This window comes from Jaculus jaculus, chromosome 11 (assembly GCF_020740685.1).
Source record: "Jaculus jaculus isolate mJacJac1 chromosome 11, mJacJac1.mat.Y.cur, whole genome shotgun sequence".
Taxonomy (NCBI): domain Eukaryota; kingdom Metazoa; phylum Chordata; class Mammalia; order Rodentia; family Dipodidae; genus Jaculus; species Jaculus jaculus.
In genome coordinates, this window is record NC_059112.1 from 77,733,105 (window position 1) to 77,743,364 (window position 10,260).

Consider the following 10,260-nt stretch of genomic DNA (forward strand, 5'->3'; position numbering starts at 1 on the left):
TGACTGGCAGAGGGTGCATTTGAGGAGCTGGGGCAATCAGCCGCAATCATTTGACCGTATTCTCAAGGCCTCCAGGGAGTGCTCACAATGACTGGTCCTGGCACAAGGATAGTCCAGCTGGCTAACTAACTGACAGTCCTTCGGCTCACGGCAGTCAGGGCAGCATGGGAAAATCTCAGCCCTGCCAATTAGGGAGTCACATTGCTCCATCTTATGAAAATCTTTGCCTATTTACAAGAAAGGGAACACAGAATAATGTGTGTTTATATAAGAAATTATCGTTGGGCTGGGGAGATGACTCAGCCTTGCAAAGATGAGGTCCTGAGTTTGATGCCCAGATCCCCAGATGACATAAAAATGCCAGGCATTTGCTCACTTTAGCAGCACATATACTAAAATTGGAATGATACAGAGAAGATTAGCATGGCCGCTGTGCAAGGGTGACATGCAAGTTTGTGAAGCATTCCATATATTTAGGAAATGATGGTACTAATACATGATGTGTACATACAAAGTATATTCATAACTTTAAAAATGCCAGGCATGTTGGTGCATATTTGTGGTTCCAGTGCTGGGAAGACAGAGAGCTGGATCCCTGGGTTTCTCTGGCCAGCCAGCACCAGACCATTGAAACCCTTTCTCATAAAAAGAGAATGGCCCCTAAGGAAGGACAACTCAGGTTATCTTGCTGGCCTCCATACATGTGCATACATGTACATGTGCATACAAACCCATACATGCACACACCGCCAACCATATCATTAACACTAATTGATTTTTTTAACCGATTGTAACAGTGCTGAACACTTTCCCATTACCTCAGGCAGAAATCAACCTGCAAGCCCCCCTTATTGATCTCAACCCATCTCATGATAGTTAATTAATCAGTGCCATAATAGGGATTGGCTATATTAAAGGCCAGAGTGAACATTTTCCACCTTTGGATATAGCTTCTTCCAATGTTCCAACTGTACTTGGGAAAAGTCACACAAGAAAGGACAATATTTGTTTCTTTCAGGAATGACATGGGTAGCAACCTTGGGTGGGGAAGTTCATTCCATAGGGAAGTTTTGAAGAAACTAAGGTAATCTGATACGATCTTTCTGAGCAGCATCACTAAAGGAAAGCTAAGAAATTGGTTAGTGAATGCACTGACTGGTGTGGTGGTAATCTTCACTGACAACTTGCTAGGATTTAGAATCACTATAGAAGCAAACCTCTGGGAGAATATGTGGGCATTTTCAGGGAGTCTTAACACCACAGGAAGACTCTCCCCACCACAGTGAACATGAGTGACACCATCCTATGGGCTAGGGACCAGGAATGAATAGAAAGGAAAAAAATGAACTGAGGACCCACAGTCACCTCTCTGTTTCCTGGCTGTGGTTGTTGTGTGACTTCACACTTCTGTCACCAAACCTGTCCTGCCATGATGGAGTGTTCCCTCACACTGTGAGATACAATAAACCACCCACCATTTAAGATGCCTTTTCTCAGACCCTTGGTGACGTCAATGAGAAAAATAACTGATGCACTTGTTCTGTACAAAATCACTTCCTACAAACACGTGAAAAGCCAGACACAGCAGATACAAGAAAATGGTAGGATTGTGAATCACTGCTTCAATTTAGAAAGATGACTGCTTCTTCCCTGAAGTGGTAGTAAATGACTGGGCTATTGTCTCTAAAATTTTAGCAACACACAGGCTGGAAAAATTTAGCATCTCTGCTTGGGACATAAATGTAAAAATGTCACATTCATTAAAAAAAAATCTCTAACACAGCTTTTGACAAAGCTTTATAGAAAAGAGGAATTCATAAACATGAAAAAGAGGTCAAATACAAATGCCACCGAAAACAGGTGAAGTAGAGCAGGATTCAGCTATTTCCACACCCAAAGTAATTTAATTCCATTTGGGGTTTAATCTACATAACTTCTTCTTTTTAAAGTCTTGTTTAGAATAGTAAACTGATGATAATAGCTACTATTCTAGGCAGTGGGCCTAGAGTAAGGACCCTCCTTTTGCTGAAGACCATATGCCCTATCATTTCATATTGGTTTCAAGAAGAAAAAAAAAACACTTATGCCAAGAGAAACATCTTTGTACATTCATAATATAAAATTACTTAAGTAGTTGTCAAGATATTTTCTTTCTTTAACTTCTTCTGTTCATATTTTGTAGCTGAATGATACAATTTAGAAATTCATCTTAACCACTCTGTACCTGGAATCCATGAACTTCCTCTTTGTAAGGTTCAGCAGTGACCAAGGACCACGAAGAACACTCTGAGGCAAAGATGGAAGTTTTATTCAGAAAGCATGACTGTCTCTCAGGAAGGAGTGGAAGCGGTCAGTCTGAGGTCACAGATAGTGGGCTTTATAGGTTTTCTCAACTGGGGGAAGCTGAAAAGGGAAAGGATTTTCTTGTTAGGGCAGCAAATCTCTATTCTTTTACATTAGCCATATGGAGAGACCAGAAGTGACCTGGTGAGAGATAAGGAGGGGCGGTAAATCCTGTTCTTGGGGCATCTTTCTTGAGGAATGTGGATGATCCATTTCTTATATCTTCCTGTAGCCATCCTGTTTTTCTTTTGGTGACTCCCTTTTTGGGAAGCCCATTTCAACGTAACAATCTTTTCTTTAGTATTAATTTTATAAAATGAAATCATCTGTAATTATTATTATTAAAGCTTATTGATAACCTCTGTACATATAGACAATATACCATATCATAATCCCCTCCTACCACGTTCCCTTTTCCACTTTCTGGTCCCCCCTCCACTGAAATCCTTCTTTTGTCCAACTAATCTCTCTTAGGTTTTGCGTACACAGCATCAGCCACTGTGAGATCATGAATACCATGGCCACTTTGTGTCTGAAAGATATATTGTAGGCAGTCCTCCTTTTCTTTTGGTTCTTAACATTATTTTCTTCCACCTCTTCCACAATGGTTCCTGAGCCTTTGTGATAGAGATGTCTACTTAGTGTTAAACACTACATCGTCACTTCTCAGCACATTGGCCATTTTTGAGTCACCCCAGTGGTCGCTACCATCTGAAAAGTGAAGCTTCCCTAACCAAAAATAGAAGTAACATTAATACATTGGCATAAACACAAGTGTTTAGAGGGCAATGGTTTCACATAATATATCCATTTAGCCAGACAACAGTAGTGGTTTTTCCCTTAGGGTTTATGACCTCCCCAGCCATAGACTTTTGGTTATATTTTCAGCACCAGACATGAATTATTTCCCATGGAGCAGGCCTCAAATCCAATCAAAGAGCAGTTAGTTTACTTCATAACAGACATGCCACCATTGCATTTCTGTTGGTACATTTGGCCTAGGCCAGCAGTAGAACTTGCAGAGTCCAGTGCTGGGAACTGGTACCATCTATCTTATGTCTCACCTATATGATTTAAATATTCACCAGTTTCCCTAATGTTCTTCTCTCTGGCTATTTTTTTTTCAATATTGTTCTTCAAGGAAATAAATAAAAGCAAAAAATAACCCCTCAAATTTTCACTTGACACCTGCAATAATTTCTTAATCTCCTCAAATTTCCTGTATGTATAGCACACATTTGGCATTAATGAATTAAAAAATAATGTGATGTACCATTCTTTCATTATTTACAAAATGCTAAACATTGTGCTGGATGTTCAGCCAGTTAATACACTTCCTTTTGTTTTCCTTTCCCATTTGAAATTCCATTCTCTATCATATTACCTCCCCATTATAATCATTGTAATTACATATATACAATATCAACCTATTAAGTATTCTCCTCCCTTCCTTTCTCTACCCTTTATGTCTCCTTTTTACCTTACTGGCCTCTGCTACTAAGTATTTTCATTCTCACACAGAAGCCCAATCATCTGTAGCTAGGATCCACATATGAGAGAGAACATGTGGTGCTTGGCTTTCTGGGCCTGGGTTACCTCACTTAGTATAATAATTTCAGGTCCATCCATTTTTCTGCAAAGTTCATAACTTCATTTTTCTTTACTGCTGAGTAGAACTCCATTGTATAAATGGGCCACATCTTCATTATCCACTCATCTGTTGAGGGACATCTAGGCTGGTTCCATTTCCCAGCTATTATAAATTGAGCAGCAATAAACATGGTTGAGCATGTACTTCTAAGGAAATGAGATGAGTCCTTTGGATATATGCCTAGTACTGCTATAGCTGGGTCATATGGTAGATCAATGTTTAGCTGTTTTAGGAAACTCCACACTGTTTTCCACAATGGCTGGACCAGATTGCATTCCCACCAGCAGTGTAGAAGGGTTCCTTTTTTCCACATCCCCACCAACATTTATGATCATTTGTTTTGATGATGGTGGCCAATCTCACAGGAATGAGATGGAATCTCAATGTAGTTTTAATCTGCATTTCCCTGATGACTAGTGACGTAGAACATTTTTTTAGATTCTTATATGCCATTCGTATTTCTTCCTTTGAGAACTCTCTATTTAGCTCCATAGCCCATTTTTTGATTGGCTTGTTTGATGCCTTATTACTAAACTTTTTGTGTTCTTTGTATATCCTAGATATTAATCCTCTATCAGATATATAGCTGGCGAAGATTTTTTCCCATTCTGTAGGTTGCCTCTTTGCTTTTTTCACTGTGTCCTTTGCAGTGCAAAATCTTTGTAATTTCATGAGGTCCCAGTTATTAATCTGTGGTTTTATTGCCTGAGCAATTGGGGTTGTGTTCAGAAAGTCTTTGCCAAGACCAATATGTTGAAGGGTTTCCCCTACTTTTTCCTCTAGCAGTTTCAGAGTTTCAGGTCTGATGTTAAGGTCTTTAATCCATTTGGACTTAATTCTTGTGCATGGCGAGAGAGAAGATTCTATTTTCATCCTTCTGCAGATATATATCCAGTTTTCCCAACACCATTTGCTGAAGAGGCTGTCTCTTCTCCACTGAGTATTTTTGGCATTTTTATCAATTATCAGGTGGCTATAGCTACTTGGGCTTACATCTGGGTCCTCTATTCTGTTCCACTGATCTACATGTCTGTTTTTGTGCCAGTACCATGCTGTTTTTGTTACTATGGCTCTGTAGTATAGGTTAAAATCAGGTATGGTGATACCACCAGCCTCTTTTTTGTTGCTCAGTATTATTTTAGATTTTCGAGGTTTTTTGTGATTCCAAATGAATTTTTAGATTGTTTTTTCTATTTCCATGAAGAAAGCCTTTGGAATTTTGATAGGGATTGCATTAAATGTGTAGATTGCTTTAGGTAAGATTGCCATTTTACAATATTGATTCTTCCAATCCAGGAACAAGGGATGTTTCTCCACTTTCTAGTGTCTTCTGCAATTTCTCGCTTGAGTGTTTTAAAGTTCTCATTGTAGAGATTCTTTATTTCCTTGGTTAGGTTTATTCCAAGATGCTTTATTTTTTTTGATGCAATTGTGAACGGGAGTGATTCTCTGATTTCATCCGCTGTGTTTTTGTTGTTAGCATATATGAAGGCTACTGATTTCTGTGTATTTATTTTGTATCCTGCTACATTGCTGTAGGTTTAGATCAGCTCAAACAGTTTGCTAATAGAGTCTTTAGGGTACTTTATATATAGAATCATATCATCTGCAAATAATGATGACTTGATCTCTTCCTTTCCAATTTGTATCCCTTTGATGTGTGTCTCTTGCCTTATTGCTATGGCTAAGATGTCCAAAGCTATATTAAATAAAAGTGGGGACAGTGGACATCCTTGTCTTGTTCCTGATTTTAGTGGAAAAGCTTCCAGTTTTTCCCCATTTAGTAATATGTTGGCTGTAGGCTTGTCATAAATAGCCTTTATTATATTGAGATATGTTCCTTCTATTCCCAGTCTCTGTAGGACTTTTATCATGAAGGGATGCTGGATTTTGTCAAATGCTTTTTCTGCGTCTAATGAGATGATCATGTGATTTTTGTCCTTCAACCTGTTTATGTAATGTATTACATTTATAGATTTGCGTATGTTGAACCATCCCTGCATCTCTGGGATAAAGCCTACTTGGTCAGGGTGAATGATCTTTTTGATATACTCTTGTATTCTCTTTGCCAATATTTTGTTGAGAATTTTTACATCTATGTTCATTTGGGAGATTGGTCTGTAATTTTCTTTTTTTGTTCTATCTTTGCCTGGTTTTGGTATCAGGGTGATGCTAGCCTCATAGAAGGAGTTTGGTAGAATTCCTTCTTTTTCTGTTTCCTGGAAAAGCTTAAGAAGCAATGATGTCAGCTCTTCCTTAAAAGTCTGGTACAATTCAGCAGTGAATTCATCTGGGCCTGGGCTTTTTTTAGTTGGGAGATTATTGATAACTGTTCGGATCTCCATGTTTGTTATAGGTCTATTTAAGTGATTAATCTCATTTTGATTTAATTTAGGTAGGTCATATAGATCAAGGAAATCATCCATTTCTTTCAGATTTTCATACTTTGTGGAGTATATGCTTTTATAGTTTGTCCCTATGATTTTTTGAATTTCTCTGGAATCTGTTGTGATGTTACCTTGTTCATCCCTGATTGTATTAATATGTGTCTCTTCTCTCTTTCTTTTGGTCAGATTTGCTAAGGGTTTATCAATCTTGTTTATCCTTTCCAAGAACCAACTCTTTGTTTCATTAATTCTTTGGATTGTTCTTTTTGTTTGTATTTCCTTAATTTCTGCCCTAATTTTATTATTTCTTCCCATCTACTGATTTTTGGTTTGCCTTGTTCTTCTTTTTCCAAGGCTTTAATGCAAAGCATTAGGTCGTTTACTTGCGACCTTTCTAATTTCTTAATATAGGCAATTAAGGCTATAAATTTACCTCTTAGAACTGCCTTCATTGTGTCCCAGAGATTTTGGTATGTTGTGTTTTCATTATCGTTTGACTCTATAAAGTTTTTGATTTCTTCATTGACCCATTCATCATTTAGTAGTGTATTGTTTAGTTTCCATGATTTTGTGTATGGTCTATAGCCTTTCTTGCTACTGATTTGTAGTTTAATTCCATTGTGGTCAGATAGAATGCAAGGAATTATTTCAATTTTCCTGAATTTGTTAAGATTTGCTTTGTGTCCTAATATATGGTCTATTTTAGAGAATGTTCCATGTGCTGCTGAAAAGAATGTATATTCTGCAGCCTTTGGATGAAATGTCCTGTATATTTCTGTTAGGCCCATTCCTTCTATGACCTCATTTAGTCCAGATGCCTCTTTGTTTATTTTTTCCTGGGATGACCTGTCAAGTGATGAGAGTGGGGTGTTAAAGTCACCCACCACCACTGTGTTTGGTGTTATCTGTGACCTTAGTTCTAATAGTGTTTGTTTGACAAATTTGGGAGCCCCCATGTTAGGTGCATATATGTTTAGGATGGTAATGTCCTCCTGTTGGAGTGTGCCCTTAATCAATATAAAGTGACCTTCCTTATCTTTCTTGACTAACGTTGGACTAAAGTCTACCCTGTCTGATATTAGGATAGCAACCCCTGCTTGTTTTCTAGGCCCATTTGCTTGAAACACCGTCTTCCAACCTTTCACCCTGAGATAATGTCTATCCTTTGTAGAAAGGTGAGTTTCTTGGAGACAACAAATTGTAGGATCCTGCTTTTTAATCCAGTCTGCAAATCTATGTCTTTTCGTTGGGACATTGAGGCCATTGATATTAAGAGATATTATTGAAAGGTGTGTATTTATGTTTGCCATTTTTTTTTTTTTTTTTTTTGTGGTTCTGGTTCTACCTGTGCTCTCTTCTGTTAACTAGTATTTGAGTATTGCTTGTGTTTTCTGGGTTCCTTATATGAGTGCTTTTCCTTTTGTTCAGCATGGAGGATTCTATCAAGTATTTTCTGTAGAGCTGGTTTTGTCTTCAAATACTCCTTTAACCTGCTTTTGTCATGGAATGTCCTTATTTGTCCATCTATTTGAATGGATAACTTTGCAGGATAAAGTAACCTTGGTTGACAGTTGTTATCTTTCAGAACTTGGAATATATCACTCCAAGCCCTTCTGGCTTTAAAAGTTTGTGTTGAATAAATCTGCTGTAATCCTGATGGGCTTACTTTTTAGGTAACTTGATTTTTCTCTCTAACTGCTTTCAATATTTTTTCTTTGGTGTGTGTGTTTGGAAGTTTGATTATAATATGGCGAGGAGAGGTTCTTTCCAGGTTTTGTCTGGCTGGGGTTCTAAAGGCTTCCTGTATCTGTATTGGCACCTCTTTCCCAATTTGGGGAAATTTTCTTCTATGTTTTTTTTGAAGATGCCCACTATGACTTTGGAGTGGAATTATCCTTCTACTATGCCCTGACTTCTTATATTTGATCTTTTCATGGTGTCCCGAATATCTTGACATTCCCACTCATAATTTTCTGTAAGTTTGTCTTTCTCTTTGTTGGACTGTATTAGATCTGCCACCTGGTCTTCTAGCTTAGATATTCTGTCCTCTCCTTCATCCATTCTACTGGTGAGATTTTCTGCAGAGTTTTTTATTTCATTAACTGTGTTCTTTATTGCTAGTAATTCTGACTGGTTTTTCTTTATTATTTCCATTTCCTTATTTGTGTCTTGTATTGCCTTCTTTATTTCATGAAATTGGTGTCCTGCATCTTCTTTGATTCCTTTGATTTCCTCTTTAAGTTCCTCTTTGAATCCTTTGATTTGTTCTCTGACTTCTTTGAACATATTTACAATCATTCTTTTGAAATCTTTTTCAGGCATTTCCTCTAACTCTTTCTCACTGGAGGTCATTTCTGATGCATTAATATTTTTAGGTGGATTTATATCGTCTTGCTTTTTAGTGTTTCTTGTGTTATCATGAATAAATTTTTGCATCTTGGATTAAGTTATTGCTTGGATTTTCTAGCTAGCTAGGTATTCTTAGCTGTATCAGTTGATTTGATGTTATATATTTTCAGGGTAGGAGCTTAAGGTGTTAGATGTGGCTCTTAAGACTCTGATAGTATCTACAAAGGTGCTCCTAGGGGTTGAGTTTCCCTGCTATGGGAGTATTCAAGTAGGCTGAGTGGAATAAAATACTGGTAGATTCTAAAAGTTAACTAAACACTATACCCATTCAGTCAAAAACAGCCCCAAGTATGTATGCCAGAGTAGTTATTATAACAACCAGATCCTCTATCAACACAGAGGTTAAGATTTCTGGTCTGTTTAGGGATCCCAGTTAGCTTGTGACCAAGTACAACCCTTCCCTGGTGCAAACCCAGTTACCTTGGATGATTTTGGTCTCAGTCAAGTTGCTGCCTGGGTCGTCGGGCTGCTGTTCTGATTTTTGGAGCTGGGCACTGGCTTTTCCTGCGGGGCAAACCAAGCCTGGCAACTGTGGCCCTGCAGATCAGCACCCCCGCTGCTGGAACTGCTGCTGCTTCTGGGTCTGCTGTTGTTGCCGCTCCTGGGTCCGCCGCTGCTGACGATCCTGGGTCTGCTGCTGCTGGGGCTGCTGGTACCGGTTCCGGAGCTGCTGATGTTGCTGCTGAACTCTGCTTCTGGTTGGGTCCCACTGTCGGCTCAAGTTGGCGTGGCTGGGTCCTGGGACACTGCTCTGTTCACCGGAGCTGGGCTCAGGCGGTGGGGGAGGGGAGGGAGCCGCAGCTGCTCTGGTTCTCTCACTGCTCCACATGTGCTTCTACCTCAAGTTCTGCTCCTCCACTGCTCACTGCCACTCTCCCTTCACGTTTCCTGAGTTGTGGAGAGCGCGGTGTGAGGGGAAGCTCCAGCACCTGGCTTTTCCTGCGGCTGGAGCCGAGTCTGGCGGCTTTCTGGTGCGTCCCGCCACCACGGCTGTTGGCGGAGCTGTCGGGGCCGCTTTTGCAGGCCTGTGGGGGCTCTGGATGCTCTGGATCTCTCCTACTTCTCCGCTGCCGCTTCAGTTTCCTATACACCTCACTTTTTAGTAAAAGTGTATTTTGCTGAGGTTTTTTGGTCTTTTTTCTCCCCAGGCTGCCTACACCGCCATTTTAACCAGAAGATTAAAAAGTTTTAAAAATATTTATAACCACGATTGCTCTGATTCACCATGTTAGTGACATCACAATCACATGTGAAAGATAAGGAACATTTCCATTTTATTGGTCAGGTCTCTTCAAGTCTGACCAATAACTTGCAACCTCCCTTTTATTCTTACAATGTACCTTGTGTGTCAACTTGACCAGATAATTGGTGCCCACATTATTCTGGTGTATTTCTAGGAGTGTTTTAGGATAAAATCAGTCTCTGATTCAGTAGACAGAACATAGAAAATTTCCTCCACAGTGGGAGGAG

At 39.2% G+C, this 10,260-nt stretch overlaps 1 non-coding gene across 1 annotated transcript; it reads left to right on the top strand.

Annotated features, from left to right (window-relative positions):
* Nucleotides 1–368: 368 nt before the first annotated feature.
* On the top strand, nt 369–475 carry LOC123453397. The gene has a single exon (XR_006632790.1). It is a non-coding gene; the product is annotated as a U6 spliceosomal RNA (small nuclear RNA).
* The last annotated feature ends 9,785 nt before the right edge of the window (nt 476–10,260 follow it).